This window comes from Haemaphysalis longicornis, unplaced genomic scaffold (assembly GCF_048455015.1).
Source record: "Haemaphysalis longicornis isolate Haplotype H1 unplaced genomic scaffold, Haemaphysalis longicornis Haplotype H1 scaffold_12, whole genome shotgun sequence".
In the NCBI taxonomy this organism is placed as follows: domain Eukaryota; kingdom Metazoa; phylum Arthropoda; class Arachnida; order Ixodida; family Ixodidae; genus Haemaphysalis; species Haemaphysalis longicornis.
In genome coordinates, this window is record NW_027526225.1 from 35,850,661 (window position 1) to 35,869,323 (window position 18,663).

At 46.6% G+C, this 18,663-nt stretch overlaps 2 long non-coding RNA genes across 2 annotated transcripts in view; both read right to left on the reverse strand.

Annotated features, from left to right (window-relative positions):
* The window catches only part of LOC144161920 (uncharacterized), a 94,566-nt gene that overhangs the window by 19,116 nt on the left and 56,787 nt on the right, over positions 1–18,663 (reverse strand). The window lies entirely within an intron of this gene.
* On the reverse strand, positions 3,204–9,782 carry LOC144162563 (uncharacterized). The gene is made up of 3 exons (XR_013320713.1): positions 9,449–9,782; positions 7,641–7,910; positions 3,204–4,756 (listed from the first exon to the last, which is right to left on the reverse strand). It is a non-coding gene; the product is annotated as an uncharacterized LOC144162563 (long non-coding RNA).

The window sequence follows — 18,663 nt, forward strand, 5'->3', positions numbered from 1 at the left end:
TTTTTCCGGGATCTGGCAACAGAGTTTGTCTTTGTCATTGGGATTTTAGAAAACTTGTCTGGTTGGTAGCTTCAAATCAGGCACATATCTAGGCGGAGATTGGACAAAAGGTTTCCTAACAAATTATTTGAAATGCACGCACGACCTTTGTTTTTTCTTTTGGCTATGTGTGAAATAAACACATCATGTTCAATGGGATTGTTCGACGGGTTCTGAACTCTAGTCTTTAACAAAAAAGGGTGCACGCAAAGCTACTTAGTGAAAACGAAAACAAAACCGACAAAATCAAAGCGCCATTACCTCAAAACAAACACGAAATCATTCCTGTGAAAACAATTAGGCAATGGCCAAAAATAAAACGTAAAACCATCGACAGACCACAAAGGAACCCTTTGATTTTTCTGAGCGTTACCCGAACGAAAATGGCTGGTATACGTTATTGTAGATCATTCTTGTGTAGTCATCGGCAATGTTTACATTCTTCAGTGGCTCGCTCCGCTCTTCCGTGGAGTGTACCACATCTGACCTACCCCTGCACCGCTACGAGGTGAATCGCCCCACAAAAGCGACCAAACCCAAATCCGATATGGCCTGACGTGAGCCACGACGCTGGTCGGCTTACCTTCTATCATTACATAACGCGACACTTTAGCGGGTGCGCCGTTACCAGCTTCGAACCGAAAGCGAGAGCTGCGCTCGAGAAGAAGGTCACCTGGAAGGGTTTCAATCTGTAATTCAATCTAAAAGCGCGACGTGATATTGAATTGGTCTGCTTGAGGAACCACAGTTGCTCCTCGGCACTAGTTAGTTCCGGGTGTACGTAGGCGGGTATCATTATCTAGGGCTTGACAGCTTACGGTCTGGTCAGGAAACATGGTTGATATAGTTTCGGTTCACTGACCAAAGTACGAAAAATTTACCACGTCTTCCTAGAGGAAGTGGAGACAAGGGCGAAAGGTAAAAGTGTGACCAACTTCGATGAAAATGCATAAAGTCGATCTTCAAACATTCAAAGCTCGACCTCCCAAATGAAGGAAGATTTTTCGCGTCCTCAGTAAACGTATTCGCGAAAGATTTAAAGGTATACCTATACGTGGTTTTGTGAGACAAAGGTATGATATTATACTTCTTCTATACACACTAAAAATTTTTACGCCCAAAAGGGTGCTTCAGCTTGTCGCCGCAGGAGCACCCTAAAAACTGAATATTTTACGCCCTTTAAGGTGCTTGGATTTTGTCGCCGCAGGAGCACCCTCTGTGAAGCACCCCAGAAGACAGGTGCCTTATAAACACCCTTGTCCGCCTAAAAGTATCCTAGGGTGCTACTTAGCACCCCAATCTGTAGGAGCATCTTCTGCAAAAGCACCCACCTAAAGGGGTACAAAACGGGTGCGTCATCCTCGGTTCACAGGTGCAGCAGGTGTGAGACCACATATTGCACAATATCACACACGATTATGGTATGAAACATTCGTGCTTTCCAAGCTCGGTTCTGTGAGACATTCCATTGAAGCTCAACATCAGCTGATAATTTCCTTGAACTTGTGTCACCGATTGTTAAAACATCAATTTAAAAAGTCAGGAGCCACATCTCAGTACAGTTATAACTTTAGAGGTAGTTGATTACCCAAAACTTCGTAAAAAACCAATTATATGTTCACTTTGCCGAACTGCAGTACAGATCCTTCGAGATTCACTGCAGAGCCTAACCATGCTGTGCAGTGAAAGCAATTAGGTGTGCAACACTTCAACCACACAAAACTTCCTTGAACCTTAAAACCCTTGGCTTCTTATTATTGCATCAAACTTCCAATCAAGGTAGCTACCTGCAATGTTTAGTGCCTTATTCTTGAGCTGAGCAGGAAGGTTCAATATCAAGGAAGACCAAATGCAAAATGTATAGTTTCCTCCGTAATGCGGCTCATAATATAGTTCCCTCCGTACTGCGGCTCATAATCTACTTATAAAAGTTGGGTACCCAAGCCATTTATTTTCGTTTGCATTATTGTTTTTGCTTTACGGAAAAATATTCATATGGTACAGCACTTGCAAGGTTTGGTGGTATTTGGAGTTTTATAAACATACCTTTAGACTAAATGACCCCACATAGCAATAACAAGAACTGCAAACATCACAGAACAATGCATACAAGTTCCCTGGTGAAGCCCATGGTTGAAATGTAATGCCATTGTTCAGAAAACATTATTTTATCATGAGGCTAGCTTGTACATGGTGCCTTGCATTATGTCCCTGCCGGTGGATGTGGGGTCATTTGTCACTGTTGCAAATGAAAAGCCAACAGCCAGGGCCCATTAGTTTTGGCTAGTATTACGAGGTGCCTCACGGTAAGCATTCTACGTCGATAGACTTTTTTAGAGTTGACTAGAACTGAAATTAGCAAAAGATTCTCTACAAAACATTCATTCTATCCGCAGCTTTAGGGTTTGCTAATTTCCATAGTTGGGTTTCTTCTGCCTTTCTTAACAACATTTTTCTTTTGATAAGAAGGTGCACAACCAAAAGCAAAAAGCTTTTCTGTAAACCTTTGGTAGCTATATAATTGTTACAAAATATTTTACTCTAAATATGGCAGCTTAAACTGAGAATATTTGCATTTAAAAACATTAAAATAAGTTTAAATTGATCATAAATTTTTAGCTGTTTTTACGCAAAACTGTACATGGGATATGAAGTGCACCACAAGGAGGGCTTTGGATTAGCTTTAGCAAATTTGGGACATTTAAGGTGCACTGAAATCTCTACACATGCGCTTTTTCACTTTCTGTATCCACCAGGAAAATGGCTGCCAATTTAGACAGCGATTCTAAATAGTAGTTGACGTGCATTTTAAAATAATCACAAACATTATAGCCACAAAATTAATTTTTACAAGTTGTAGACATTGCCCGTTACACCAGACATTGGACTACACTGTCAAGAGCTTTGACATCTACAATGACGTCTACAAAGCAGGCTTATACTGGTAGAATGTTTCATACCATAATTACTGTGTGTTCAGAGCTCACGTGTGAAGTATGGATACTGCTGCTTCAGCAAGAACCGAGGATGAGCACCCTTCCTGGTTCTGAAAAAAAATAACAGAGGAAATGCCTTAAGCAGGATTCTGAAACGGGGTTGAATGAAACAAGAATGAACAAGAAATTCTTTCAAAACATGTAAAGCAATGCAAACAAATATTTATTTCAACTTATTTCTACAAACGACCACCTCATGAAGACTGGTGGTGGGGTATTGGCTCAAAAAAAAAAGCAGAGAGCACTTATACAAATGCTACAGGGAGCTTTCGCAGCCAACAATTGTTTGAACACACCTAAACTAATCACTGTTCAACAAACTCATAAAAAATGTTTGAATGCATAAAAAACCAGTGGTAAACACAGGAAACAGTTAAAACAGAATGACGGCACAAGTTTGTCCCGTCGTTCTCTTCTGTGTCCTGGGTTTTCCTATGGTTTTTCATCCATTCAAACATGTACCAGCTAGCCCAGTCCAACGCCTTGGTATCATAAAAATATGGATAGTCAATCCTTACACAAAGTTGAAAAAAAAAGAAAGTATAAAGTAGGTGACAAAATTAAAACGACAGCAAATTGGTTGGCTTTTAATTTTAAATGATAATATAAAAAATAATGGCATGAATGAAAGTGAGCAGCACGCGAAGTACCTTGTTGCTAGCCCGACATTCCACTTTGAAGCAAAATGTCCGCTTTCAACACTACATAGGCTAAACATGCAATGAGGCATTCCTTTAGGCACACAAAATATACCATAATTGTTAAAAAAGCTACGAATCAGTTGAAAAAACCTGACCACGACAAATTGGAATTAGTGACTAGATACAGTTTTAGAAATACACAGCGCCATCATATAAAAATATATGGTTCCCATACAAAGATTGATCATAACAAAAATTCAGGACATTTATCAGACTGGCATCAATGTGCAAAGCAGCTTAATGAAGGAAGACGGTCTTCACTAAAAACATGTTAATATTGGGAGCTCATGTGCTTCCCTGCAAGTTGGGTGTGTAAACCCACTGACATCTTAACTAACCCGCCTGAATCATCACTTGATAGACATTGAGGAATTTTACGAATTGGTTTATTGTAGCCAGCTGTCTAGTTTATTTCCCTATTTTTCTTGGCATTTCGTGTCTAATTCTAAATTTGGTGACTAGATAGCTTTTACTATGGTCATGCACTGGTGACAACGAATATTTGATTTTACTTTAAAAAAATTTCAGTTTTGTTTTATTGCTCACCAGCCAACGATCTGAAATATCAGAGGCGCTTAAAACGTATGTTGGCATTTCCTTCCTGCAGTGTAGTACAACTAATCATGACTTTTACCATAATTTGTTCACAAATCGTAATATGTGGAAAGTATTCAGCTTAATGAAAATGTCATTTCAGAAGCATGCACAATCAACAAGGCCTCAATGACTCTCATGACGTGGTCCACTTGTTTCTGTCACAAATAACCTGAGTGCAGACACATTCCACCGAAGACGAAGGTAACATGCCCTCTTGGGTGATGAATATTTAAAAAGCCTTACGAGTAAATTTGCTGCTGAGCACGTGAAATTGTGGCATTAAAACAAAAGATCCCTCTGCGGCATCTTTCACTTGGAGGAGCGCTTGACCACAAACTTTGAGAAGCTGGAAAATGCTCCATGAACCGCTCCAGCCAGCAGAAACGATGCAGGACACAAGTTGGTAGGCGGACCGTTGGCATCCTGCGATTGTGAAGATATTTCTGTTTAGTAGATGCTCTTCTTTTTGTACCACTGTTTATTTCACCTTTAACAAGCAGCTGAACTCCTTAACGTTCGCATAATAAAATGCTGCAATGCGGAACAGTTAGCAGGGTTACCTCAATTTTGCTTTTCTACGAATTAACACAATGTAGGTAATCTGCACACAACTACAATCAAAGTACAATTTTCACCTACTTCACTGCTAACATCAGCGTTTGACTGCTCAAGCACAAATACAGGTTAGACATGTGAGCAATCTGCTAAACGTATCCCCACAAACTGAACAATCAGGCATCAGAAATCGGCAAGGAAGGAGGTGTCACGTTTAAATGGCACTTTTTTTGTTCAAAACATAAACAACACCTGGAAGCTTGAAGCGTGAGAGGGGGTCTTTCACGCTGACAATGTCAGAACATAGCTTGCTAGTGGGCACCTGCACGATGTGCACAATGTGTTTCTTGAAAATGCGTGCGAAAGTTTGATTGATGTGTAGGACGAGAATTGCAGCACGTTTTGACACAGGCCTTGTGGACGCTTCTGCCTGCTAATGTCAATGTGGATTCTTGCTAGTCGCCCTCTTCGCTTCTTTCTGAATATAATGCTTTAGGCATTATATTCAGGACAACGACTGCATCAAAACGTGCAGCAATTACCTACGTCCCACACATCGGTGAAACTCTCGCACACATTTTCAAGACACGCATTGCATACATTGTGCATGTGCCCACTAGCAAGCTGCGTTCTGACATTGTCAGCGTGAGAGACCCCCTCTCACGCTCCAAGCTTCCGGGTATTGTTTATTAGATTCCATGCGCTGAATGCAAATCAGTGTACATTGGCGAAACGGGCAATCTGCACAGAAGATTAATGCAGCACTGGAACGAAGTGAACAAGGGCCATGCAAAAACAAGTCCACTGGCAGAGCACCGTGAGAGGACGGGACACGTGGTCGACTGGAACAAGACAAAATTACTGACAACTGAGTGCAATCTATCTTCTCGATTACTGCTCGAGTCCCTCATTGTTCAGACGACGCCCAACATTATCAACATAATGGATGGCAATCTGCACCATATCTATGCAAACTCATTGCGCCGCGTAATGCCCAATATATAGCTTCGTTTTCCACGACACATGCTCACCGTGAACAAGCAACAAACCGTTAAATGGCTTTCTTGACTTGGTCAGTGACCTACGTTTCATCACTGCAATAATGCTTCTACCTGCCTACACGGCATTCCGTCAAACACTGGACTACACCACATGAGCCATTGGCGTTCTTAACCTGCACCAGAGTATATAACCTTTCACTACTGCTATGAGATAGACCCATAAACGCACTTCAATATGGCCTTTATATTTAGCTCTTGGAAACATTATGTATAATTTTACCTTTAAGTTGCACCTGCTACAGCAGCTGGTACTATACCAAAAACATGAAAAAAAAAACGGTGGTTTAACACGCCAAAGCTACACTTGGGATATGGGGAGCACTGTAGGGGAAGGCTTCGCATTAATTTTGACCATCTGGGTATTTCTGTGCGCATCGAAATCTCCAAACACGGGCGTCTTTACGTGTTGCCTCCATCTGAAAAGCGGCTACACCAAGCGGTATCTAACCGACATTCGCCTCCACAGCACACCACCCTAGCCACGGCAGTGGGTTAAACATATGAAATAAAGCGAGTTTTGGAGTGCAAATGAAAATATTAATCACACGTCTTATTTTCCCAATCGATGTACCTTTTGAAATCCACCATGCAATCCCCCCTCCCCTACCGGCCTACCAAAACACCTTTGTCTCAAGAGGTAATCAGGCTGTTGTTAATGAAGTAAGTATTTACAATCCGAGACTTGCCACCGTTAAAGTCATGCACTTTGTTTTAGAGATAAGCGACATTAGCCATTTGCAGCACCAGGAGTTAATTGTGCTAAGATCAGATTGAAAGCATTGACGGTAGTAGTTGAAAGAAATTGTGTGATAAATTACAACATCATCTGCAAATAGACTTACATGGGAGGATATGCAACATGGAAGATAGACCAAGCAACCTGCCTGGGGGGACAACAAAGTGGCACGAGCAAAAGAAGTATATAGTTATTAGAAGTAAACTGCATTTGAGAAGAATGAAAATCTTTTGCTCAAGTGAGGACATTAGGGTGAAGTTTGAGAAGTAGTCTGTGGTGTGCAATGCGATTGAATGCTTTAGAAAAATCGAGAAAAACTACCGCAGTTTGTAAGCCTGTGTCAATGGATCAATGTAGATCGTGAACAAATCCTGAAAGTTGTGTTTCTCAAGTAACCCTTGTGAAAACCGTGGTGATCCTCGAATGTGATATTGTGATTTTATAAATAATTAGCGACCTGAGAGTGGATGAAATGTTTCCTGACCTTGCATATGGTGCTTGTTAGGGAAATTTAATGGTGAAGTACCGTCTCCTGATTTAAAGACTGGTGCTACCTCGACTATCTTCCAACCATTGAGATTAGTGCCTGTCATGAGAGACTGCGAAAAAAGCGCTGTCAGAATTCTACAGACTGCGGGATGTACTTTTAGGTATAGTATGATTATTACCAGTATGATCTGAAGTAGACCAGTTTGTATTGCAAGTTTAAAACCATATCGAAAGATCCTAAATGTTTGCTTGGCTTGATTACATACGAATACTTGCTTCAAAGTCAGTTCAATTTCTCTTCTTGCCCTTTAGTCGTCAGCCCCAGATTCTCTTCAATATCTCTGCTAAGCAATGACACGCTCCATACGCACAGCACTGCTTCATGAAAATGTTTCAAATAATCAGAGGCCACAGCACTGCTAACAGGTATACATCATGGCAAGTTCCACAACATGCAATAACTAACCTGAAAATACATAATCGGTGGGTGCACCGATATGGCAGCAGTGCCTGGACCGATGTGTCGAGCAAATGCGCTGACTTCTGAACGGGTGGTCCAAGCGGCCAGATGATGGATGAATGACCATTCCTGGCGGCAAAGCGTACGGAGCACCAACGAAAGGCCAGGCAGTACTTGGGTACAGCAGGTGCAGTGTCGGTTGGCCAAGGGAGGCCCTGGCAAAGCCTTTGAAACTGGACTGGAAGGCAGCTGACCCAGGACAGCCAGCAGCAGCACCTGCAGGTGCATAATCTGTGAGTGTGCTGACACTTGTTGAAATACAAGAAGAGCACACACAAAGCACGAATGCTTACATCAAGTAGATTTTTAATCGTTTAAAGACAGTAACCTCCAAGGCACTAATAAGAACATTCCCGGAACACCCCAAGTGAAATTTAGGTCACAGTAAGAATGTATTTATTAGACCCGCAGGTACTGTGAGTGGGGTATGCATGATATATGCAAAGCTAGCTACTGAGCTAATTTGCATGGAACGCATGCTAGCAGCTCATCTGTATCCCTTGCTTTCAATCGGAACTGGTGTGTGATAGTTGAGGCTCCTCCATTTCAATGTCTGACTTGTATCTGCACGTTCAATTCTCCAATATAAATCGAGTTGAGTGAGTGCCTACAGCTTTTTTCTTAGTCTCTGTATGGCCTGCGGTTTTGCGAAAATGAGAACTTGCGAATTGGCTCAATTTTCTGCACTAATTTAAACAATACATATGCCTCTGATATCAAGCCCCAGACTTCACGAGAGCTACTCTGACAGAATCGGCAGGCGCCTCGTAGGCGTTGTGAAATCTCCCCCACTACCCCGAGACTATGCTAACTCCCTGCGAGGCCACATGCGCGCATTTCACCTTCAATTTGCACGTATGTGAATTCTATACCTCTATGAACTCTCAGACGGGCGTCGTCATATTCGTGCCGGACTCGTGAAACTCGGCAACGTAAATTACCGCACTCGCTCGCTGGCACGCGGCCCGAACTCTCTCACCGTTTCCGGCCCTTGCATACTATTTTCTCCACCTTGCACTTTGTAAATTCTCATGTTTAACTACACCTCGTGCGCCCTCATCTCTTGCCTGCTTTTCTTCCAGCACAACTCCGTCAGCACCCGGTCGACGCGTACGCTGTCGGGGCGCGTTGGCGAGCGAGTACGGCAATTTCGCTGTTGTCGAGCTTCACGAGAACAGCACACATATCGCGGCCCGAAGACCGCGAGGCGTACGGTCGCCGGTCTCGCGAGCGCAATAGCTGCGAAGCGCACTGCACGGAATTCGTGAAGGGGGGGGGGGGGGGGGGGGAGATTTCACAACACCTACGAGACGCCAGCCATGGAATCACGTGTACGCGTTTTCACATGCACTTCCAGGGAACCTCCTGTTCATGTTATTTCTTGGTATACCGCGGGTATTCACGAGGGAGGACTAATCACAGCGTTGTGCCACTCACGCGAAATTGCGACTGCGATCTGCAACCGCAAAGGCACTGTTTGAGAGACACATAAACAAACGCCCCGGTGTTAAAGAGCCTTGCGTGATGTGAAATTATTAGCAGCCGTGTACCATAGCGCGAGCATCGTAGCCAAGGTCTAGCTTCAGCGTAAATTGATGCTGACTTCTGCGGAAACGGTGGACTGGGCGCCAAACAAGTATACTAACTCACGTAGGCTCTCAGAGCAAACGAGATGGAGGTCTAGCGAATTACTGACCCATAAACACCAGAACTCATTCCAACCAAATACAGAATAATAAAAAATGGGTACTTACCCGAGCAAAAACGATGTTTCCAACGTAAAATTCTCCTTCACTGTCGTCTTCATCTCGCGGACACACGAACACGCTTTGTTCTGATGCAATGTCATCCACTTTTGACGCGCAGTATTTTATCCGGCGATGATCGTTCTTCCGGGGTCCCCATGTTCAACACACGCGTAGGTTAGAAGGGTAGACATCACCCATAAAGCTTCTATAACTATGATTTAAGCTTGAAATAGATAAAACAGATTAAATCACGCCACCAACCACTCGGCACAAAACGCCATGAAAAAACACACACAAAAGTGAGAGATAGTTGCCAGACTTCAAATGTAGCACCTCTATGTTTGACGAAAATTGTGTTACTACTGTAATGTTGGTAATTATCTTTCTGCTTTCAAAGTCTGAAATGTGTTTATAACTTAAATTTAAGGTTTTTAAACACAAAAAGTGAATACACATAAAGTAATTGACATATATACTGATATTGTAAAGAGGTTTGACGTTTGTTTTGGTTTTGTTTTCACGGCGGGCTTCTCAAGAGAGAACGTGCGAGAAAACGAGCTACTTTGGGTTTAGGAAGAGGGCGGTAAATGTCGGCGTGATAGAAAGCAAGGAACAGGTGCTTACCCTGGTCGTTAAAAAAGGAGCTAATGAAACCCTCACGTAAAAAAAAAAAAAAAGAAAAAAAAAACGTTCGACGAGGAATCGAACCATTGACCTACAAAACAGTAAACGGACGCGTTAACAAACAGCTATGTCGGCTTTTTTTTTTATTAAAAACAGCTATGTCGGCGGGCGTGTTCAGGGCGCCTAAAACAACTCTATACTTACGTAAGTTGTCAACGAATATTGTTGCTTGTGTCTAGTCATCGCCTCCTTTAACGATGGTCTAGTTTATGCTGCATTTTTTAAATTCTGGCTGTCCTAACGCTTGTTTCTCACGCACCGGTCTTGCAGACGAGGCCGCATTGCTAGCGCTGCAAGCGATTGAGCCAAAGCTCCATTATTTGACTCAAGCAAAGCTATCGCAGTCAACCCGACCTTTTCTGCGCAAGCCACGGCAGCCACGAAATAAATGGAATGTGCCGTTAGAATTATGGCGTTGATAACGCTTGTTTGACCGGCACCGTCTTGCAGACAAGCAACGTCGCTCTAATACTACAAGCGATGTCACTCCTGGCATGTCAGGCGCATCAAACCCATCGTGTAAAACGACTGCTAACAGTGCGAAAACCTCTGAGTTTGTAACAAGTGGGGATTTGCGGTGGCGGCGACGTAATAGGTACAGCAAGCAGGTAGGCAGAACAGCAGAGTAGGGTTACAACCTTTCCCCGAAAAAAAAAACGGGCCTTCCAGGGGGGGAGGGGGGGGGGGAGGGGGGATTGTGTTGAAAAAAGACGCCATGTTTTTTAACATGCAGTGCCATTTATTGTAGTGTTTTCTTAGAGAGAAATCAACATAACGTTTGTACTGAAAGTGATTGAGAGCTTGGTTAATCGCTCTGCATGTGCTTCACTGAAAAGTAACCGCAATTGCTGACCGCGGCGGTAGAATTTCGTTATTTTGTTCTTCCCTTAGGTCCCCCTCCATCTGAGGCAGCGCGCTCGCCCGCGTATTTTCTCTGCTCGCGTGTCTTTGCGCAGCTTGTCTACATAGGCGTGCGCAGAGTTCTCAATTTGGGGGGGGGGGGGGGGGGCAAAGTCTTACCGCTGCGCCCCCCCCCCCCCCCCCCCCCCAGAGCAACTCCCGACCTCTTCTCACTGAAGGCCTTGCGGTGCGAACGCAGTGCAAAGAGGGATGGTTATAAAATTTTTATTTCAATGTGATGGAATTGCAACACACACAAAATATTTCTGAGCAGAAATTTTACTTTCATGTGTTACATCGGCAAGGCAGGCATGGGGCAAATTTGGCGCCCCCTTCAGATGATTAGGGGGGGCGGCCGCCCCCCCTGCCCCCCCTGTGCGCACGCCTATGCTTGTCGACACGTATTTATCGTCTTAGTTGTTGAATTGACGCTTATAAAACGCCAAAACGGGCATAATCACGGCACAAAAGCCAAAAAACCGGCTGATGACGACTGGTTTTAGATATGGACCGGCAACCGGCCCGCTGTTTAAAAAACCGGTCGGGCCGGTCCAAAACCAGGAAGGTGGCAACCCTACGGAAGCGACGAGCGAAAATGATTTTACACGACCGCCCCCGTCGGCCTGCGCAAAAAAGGAAGATAGAACCCCTGCATACACGCCCTCGAAGAAAGCTGTACAGCCGATTCAGTTTGTTGTGGACGAAGAGCAACCGAGGCTGCAGCCACAAACGATTGCGCTTGCCGTGGTATGAGCCAAAGCATATCTTCACATAGTTATGTTATCGTCCGTCTGACTGTTACTTACTGAAGGGAAAATTCAGAACACAAACGTTGACGTCTAGCGTCTATGCCAGACATAGACGCTGCTGTTTAGGCCCTAAAAACCACCTTCAGGGCGTCTGTCGGTTCTGTCTGATGGCGCGCTCGCGCCGCTGATTACGAACGAGGCGTCTGTTGGCGTTGACTTATCGTGTTGGCGAGCCGGTAAACGCCATCACGGTTAAACTCCCTGTTGGAAGACTACGCTGTTGGGACGATAGAGTGCCGACAGAGCTTCTTATTGGCCCCACAAACGCCATCAAGGTTAAACTCCTGTTGGAAGACTAGGCTATTGGAACGATAGAGTGCCGACAGAACTTCGTATTGGCCCCACAGGCGTGCTGTGAGCCCAACAAGAAAGTCTTGTTGGAATTTTTGCCCGGGGCATAATAATACGGGAACAAATTCTTAGGTAAATTCGATTTCGTTGAGGACACCGATGCCTCGCGTAAAAGTTTTATTTATAGGACTACAAGAGGCATTTTGTAGCCTTTCCTTCCCGTGCACCCAGACATCGAAACGAACCTTGTGATACACTCGAAGCAGTAGATTAGTGCAGAGTGGAATTTAAACATTCAGCACGTTTTGTTCAATTTACGAACAGCAATTTTAGAGCCTTTCCCCTGGTCTATGTGGAGAGTTCATATTTATTCTCTCAACGGGCGGTGAAATAGTGCAATGTGCGGTTTAAACATTCAGCCTGTTTTTGTGCAATTTTGCATGCTTGCATTCACACACCGTTCTTTTAGGCACCCTAACGATAAGGTGCCGTGGTAACACCCCAATCGAGAAGAAATACTTTTTAGCACCCCTGTAACGGTCGTAGCACCCTATGAAACTGTTGATTACACCCCTGAATTTCGGCACCCTCGAGGTGGGGTGCCCGAGCAATATTTGGGTGCTTGAAAGGTGCAAAAAGGGTGCAAAATGTTCAGTACACCCTCCTTGCACCTTAAAGGGTGTAAAAATGTTAAGATTTACACCCCTTAATATGTGGCACCCTCATGATTGGGTGCCGGAGCAATGGTTTAGTCCTTAAAAGGTGCAAACAGGGTGCAAAATGTTGAGTGCACCCTTTTAGCACCTTTAAGGGTGTTAAAAAGTTTAGTGTGTATGATACCTACGTGTAATGTCTTATATCGGACCGTTCCTCTTTCGCGAGTTTCAAATAACTGTTCTGACACCAGGAAATCCGTTTTCACGGACGGGCCGTGTGTCTCGGGATGTTAGCAGAGTTTCTGGTCAACAAACTAGCCTATGAGGAAATGCATTAGTTTTTTAACAGAACGCCAAAGGTCCCACTAGGAAAGCTTTCACTTTAAAGAGTACCAATGACAAAATGTATCAATTAGTGGGCCGTAGTGCTCCCGAAACGACAAACCTCTCTTGTCCTCACTACTTTGTCAAACAAGGGAGTCGTGGTTCGCCGGAAATGTGATTGTTTTTACTTTAATGAGTGACCACTAAACTGCTTCAACAAGGCGGCTGTCGCAGGCGCAAGGCAGAGCGGGAGGAAAATAGAGTAGAATAAAGACTTTATTGAATGCCTGCAGCGGACACAGTGTGTTCACTGCGCCCGGACGTAGCCACTCGCCGATCCTGACGTCTTCCCTATTAGGACCACCCCTTCGCTACTCTCTATGGGGTGGGACACCGCTGCCCCGTAAGGGAGGGCGTCGCCCCGTAGCTTTCGTTCCGGCGCTGCTTTCCGAGGCCCGCTAGCACCTGCTGGACGGCTTATATTTGAGTGTCCTTTTGGTAACTCCGCACTGCTTCTTGGATCCAAGGCGGTGGGTATGTCCTGGCCACCGCCTCGTTCGGTCGGACTTCACAGCCCCACAACAAATGGGTGGTCGCTGCCCTAGTATTGTCCCACACCACGCACGTGTCATCCGTATAGAGTGCTGCCTGTATGTGTTTCATGACGACCTGGGGTCCAGCGGTGCCAGTTCCCTCCTGTTTCTGTATTATTTTGTGATACCCTTAAAGGTATCACAGCTGTACTTCGTCTCGGTCCATCACTCTGAATCATTTTCACCTTGTGTCGATCGATGTTCACCCGCCATGCTCCACAGCACAGCCAACCCTTCAGGAAACTGCTCACCGCACTCTTTGAATTGCTAAGCACTGTCGTCGTCTCTGGGTGCGCGATGGCAAGGGCGATGGTCAGCTCTTCCGCCCGCTGCGCGCCTCTGGTGACGATCCTCGCGGCGTTCACCGTGACTCCCATATTACCGTCTATCACCAGCGCCACGAAGCACCGGCAGTTGCCGTACTCCGCAGCCTCGACGAATCTGGTGCCCGGAACGTTCATGTGCTGTTCCCACACAGCCTTTGCTCTGGCCACTCTCTTGTCCGCATGGTGGGTTGGATTCGTGTTCTTGGGTAACGGGTACACTCGGACGGTGTTTCGGATTGTCGCCGGGACGTCGCGCTCTTCCTCCTTGCCGACGCTACAAGGGTCGGACGCCGTCTCCATTCCGAGCCGGGCGAGAATGGTACTCCCCGTTCTCCAACCCTTGATCCGCTCTATCTGGCCTACCCGCTGGGCATCTGTGATCTCCTCCAACGCGTTATGCATTCCCAGTTTGAAGAGCTTCTCCGTGCTAGCGCTGTCGAGCAAGCCTATGGCTTCTTTGTACGCCTTCCTTATGGCCACGTTCAGGCGGTTGCGGTCCTCAAGCAACGAGTTGTGGAAGGACGCCGCGAAGGCGACGTTACTTATCGCAAACTGCATTAGTCTGTGCCGGCTGCCCTCCCTCATCCCTGATCTTGTGTTCGTCCCTCACTTGATCAGCTGCGTTACGGCCGCTACCTTGCCTACCAGTCGGGCGACCGTGTCATTGTTCCGGTGGCTCCACTCGATCTGTAACCCAAGCACTTTGATCATGGCTACCTTCAGGATCATCCTCGTTTGCAGGCTGATGTCGCTCTCCTCCTTGGGTCTAGATTTGAAAGGGATTATCAGTAACTCCGAATTGTTCGGGGAACATATCAGGCCCGTGCCCCTCAACTGGTCTTCTGTGGTATATACCACCTGTTGAACACTCAACGTGGCCGTCGCATCCGCCCAGCACCCGCAGCGTGAGGTCGTCCACGTATATGGTATGACGGACCTAGGGTATTGCTTCCAAGAGTCTCGCGACTCCGATTATGACTAGGGTGAATAGCAGCGGCGATATCACCGAGCCCTGGGGCGTGCTCACGCTTCCTATCTTCCGCTCGTCACGAGAGTGGTCTCTGGCTTGGATCTTGAACGCTTCTTCATATTGCCCCGAAGCCAAAGACGACGCAATTGTTTCGAATGAAGAGATGTTTATTGGAGGGAACTTGTGCTCCCCTAACAACTAAAAAAATGCAAAGGCGGCGAAGCAGCAGTCAACAAAATCACGTGTGCAGACGAGCGTCGGCGAGACGAATGCCGTGGCGTCCGCTCTGCGGTCATTTCTCTCTCGGCGCGAGGGCTTCTCGAACAGTCGAATTGCATCCAGAACGCTGTAGATCACAGAAGGTTATTCTAGGCTGGTAACGTTAGTGTACGCCACTCTCTCTATCAAAGGAGATAACACGTGCGGCATAAAAAAGAGAACATTCGCTTCACTTGGCCCACGGATAGCAGATATAACATAGCCCGGCGCAGCCAGGCGGCAAGAATAAAACATAAAAAAACAAACCCAAAACATGGTTCGTGGGGCATTACCCCCCATAAAGCGGGCATCAACCCGATTCAAAACTTACAGGCAGTCCGAACAGACAACAAAAAGTATCATTTGCGTACTAAGGTTTCAGGCAAACCACGTGGACGACTTCGAGCCGCGTGCGTCGCCGTGATGTTCCGGAATCACCATCGGCGATAACCACGTATTTAAGGTGGCCAACACGTTGGAGAATCGGTACTGTCCGAAATACCGACACAGAAGCTTCTCATTTAGTCCAAGTCGTCGGATGGGAGTCCAAACCCACACACCATCCCGTGGGTGGAACTCGGCGTCTCGACGTCGGAGGTTATAGCGTCCGGCATCCAAAAGCTGCTGGTCCATTTTGCGAACTCGAGCGAGCTGGCTGGCCTCCTCCGCACGCTGAAGGTATCCTCGGACGTCGACATTGCGGTCGTCGTCTTCTACATGCAGAGCATAGCGTCAAGCACCATAGTCAGCCGTCTTTCATAGACAAGATCAAACAGTGTCATCTGCGTAGTTTCATGGATAGCCGTGTTGTACGCAAAGGTGTCATACGGAAGGACGTCGCCCTAAGTCTTATGTTTAACGTCGACGTACATAGACAGCATATCCGTGATCGTCTTGTTCAGACGTTCCGTTAGTCCGTTCGTTTGGGGGTGGTACGCCGTCGTTCTTTGGTGATCCGTGTCTCTGCGTAGAGCGTCATGTAGTCTGCTGCTACAATAATCCACTTGTTCTCGGGTCGTGACGTAGGAAAGGGCAGAGAAAGTCCATTATAATCTGTTGGAATGGCCTGCATGAGATGGCGATCGGCTACAGAAATCCTGCGGGTCTCGTTGGTGGCGTTTTTCGTCGTTGGCAATCACCGCAGCTCCGGACCTAGTAGGTGACGTCGGATGCAAGGCGGAGCCAGTAGTACTCCGTCTTGAGTTTTCCAATAGTGCGAGCTGTGCCGAGATGCCCGGAAGGCGGGTCGTCATGGCACGCTTCAAAAAAATTTGTCGCGAAGGTCTGCGGGGATGACAATAAGATAAATCGTTCTCGTTCTGGGGCTGAAATTCTTCTTCACGAGGACGGAGTTTTTCAGGCTAAATGCTGGTAAGTACCGCTGGTAAGTACCGGCCAAAGGCACGGCGACTTTGCTTTCTTCGAGGTAATCGATCATGACGCGTAACTCAGTGTCAGCACACTGCTGGGGGTATAGGTCGCTTTCCGTCACGACTCCGAAGAATGCGCCGTCTTCGTCGGATTCTTTTGGTGGGGGGTCAACGGGGGCGCGTGGCAGGAAGTTGGCGTCGGAGTGTTTCCTGCCAGACTTGTAGACGATTGTAACGTCGAATTCTTGCAGGCGCAAGCTCCATCTACCTATCTACACAGAAATTGGAGAGCCAACACAGCGCATGGTGGTCTGTCACCACCTTGAACGGTGTTCCAAACGCATATGGGCAAAATTTTGAAATTGCCCATATGATAGCCAGGCAGACTTTCTTCGCAACCGAGTAGTTTTTCTTCTCCTTCGCCAGATCACGGCTGGCATAGGCAATTAACTTTTCGCAACTGTTTTGCTTTTGGACGAGGATGGCACCCAAGCCTATATCACTGGCGTCCGCGTGCATTTCCGTTTTGGCGTTTTCATCGAAATGAGCGAGCACGGGGGGGGCTTTGCAGGCGTTCTTGCTGCTCGCAGAATGCTTTCTCTTGTGTACTTTCCCAGCTGAAAGGGTCTCTCGTTTGTCAAGTGTGTGAGTGGTTCTGCAATGCGTTCGAAGTTTCCCACGAACCGCCGGTAGTATGCGCACAGTCCCAGAAATCATCGCACGCCCTTCTTGTCTTTCGGTGTCGGGAAATTCGCTATGGCTGAAGTTTTTGCCGGGTCAGGCAAACTCCCGCGGCGTTGACGACGTGGCCCAAAAAATTCAGCTCCTCGTACACGAATTGGAACTTTTCAGATTTCAGCGTCAACCCCAACGTAAGAATGGCCTCGAATACAGACTGAAACCTTGCAAGGTGTTCATCGAAAGTCCGGGAGTATACCACAACGTCGACGAGGTATACGAGGCAGGTGTGCCACTTCAGGCCAGCTAGCACAGTGTCCGTGACTCTTTTAAATGTTGCTGGCGCCGTGCACAGCCCAAACGGCATCACCTGGAACTCGTATAGGCCGTCCGGGGTTATGAATGCAGTCTTCTCTCAGTCTCTCTCGTCCACTTCAATTTGCCAGTAACCTGTCCTCAAATCCATCGAAGAGAAGTACTTTGCGTAGCAGAGGTGGTCGAGGGCTTCATCGATTCATGGCAGGGGGTACACGTCCTTTTTGGTGATCTTGTTCAGTCGCCGGTTGTCAACACAGAACCTCAATGGGCAGTCTTTTTCATCACTAGTACGACTGGAGCAGCCCAGGAGATTTTCGATGGCTGTATAATGTCGTCACTGAGCCTGTCTTCGACTTGCATCCGCATGGCTTCCCGCTTTGTGAAGACGCGTGGCACGGTGGCTGTCGGGTAGGTCAGGGTTCATCGTCGGTTATAATTTGGTGCTTTGCTAGGGGCGTCTGGAGTAATTTTGAGTTTGACTAAACACACTTGCTGTAGCGACGCAGCAAATCCAGTAATTTGTCCCGATTTTCTTGCGGCAGCGCCGGCTTCACGACGAAAGAATGCGGCAGCTTGGAAGCGTCTGCGGGTGCGCGTTCAAAGTCGGCGAGTGCGATCACTTGACTTGTTGCTCGCGTTTCTTCGAGGAACGCAATTGCAGCGCCTTGGTAGGTGCTGGCACTCCTCGATGAAATTGGTGACGAAAACGTAGGATTTGCATTGCCTAAAGCACGCAATGCCTGTTGCGACGGAGACACCGCGGTCGAGAAGCAAACTTTGGTGAGTCTTTATAATGGCATTGATGTCAAGGGTGATCACCAAGTAAAGGGTAACCACCAAGTTTTCGCGGAGGGGGGGGGGACACAGAGTGACGTGATCATGGGCGATCCTTACAGCTTCAGGGTGTTCGGGGTTCGGTCCCGGTGTCATAGAGTGATCGGAAGAAAAAGTTATCGACTTAGTCTGCAGATCAATTATTGCACCATTGTCGGCCAAAAAGTTCCTTCCGGGAATTACGTTGCTGCAGCAGTTACGCAAAATGGC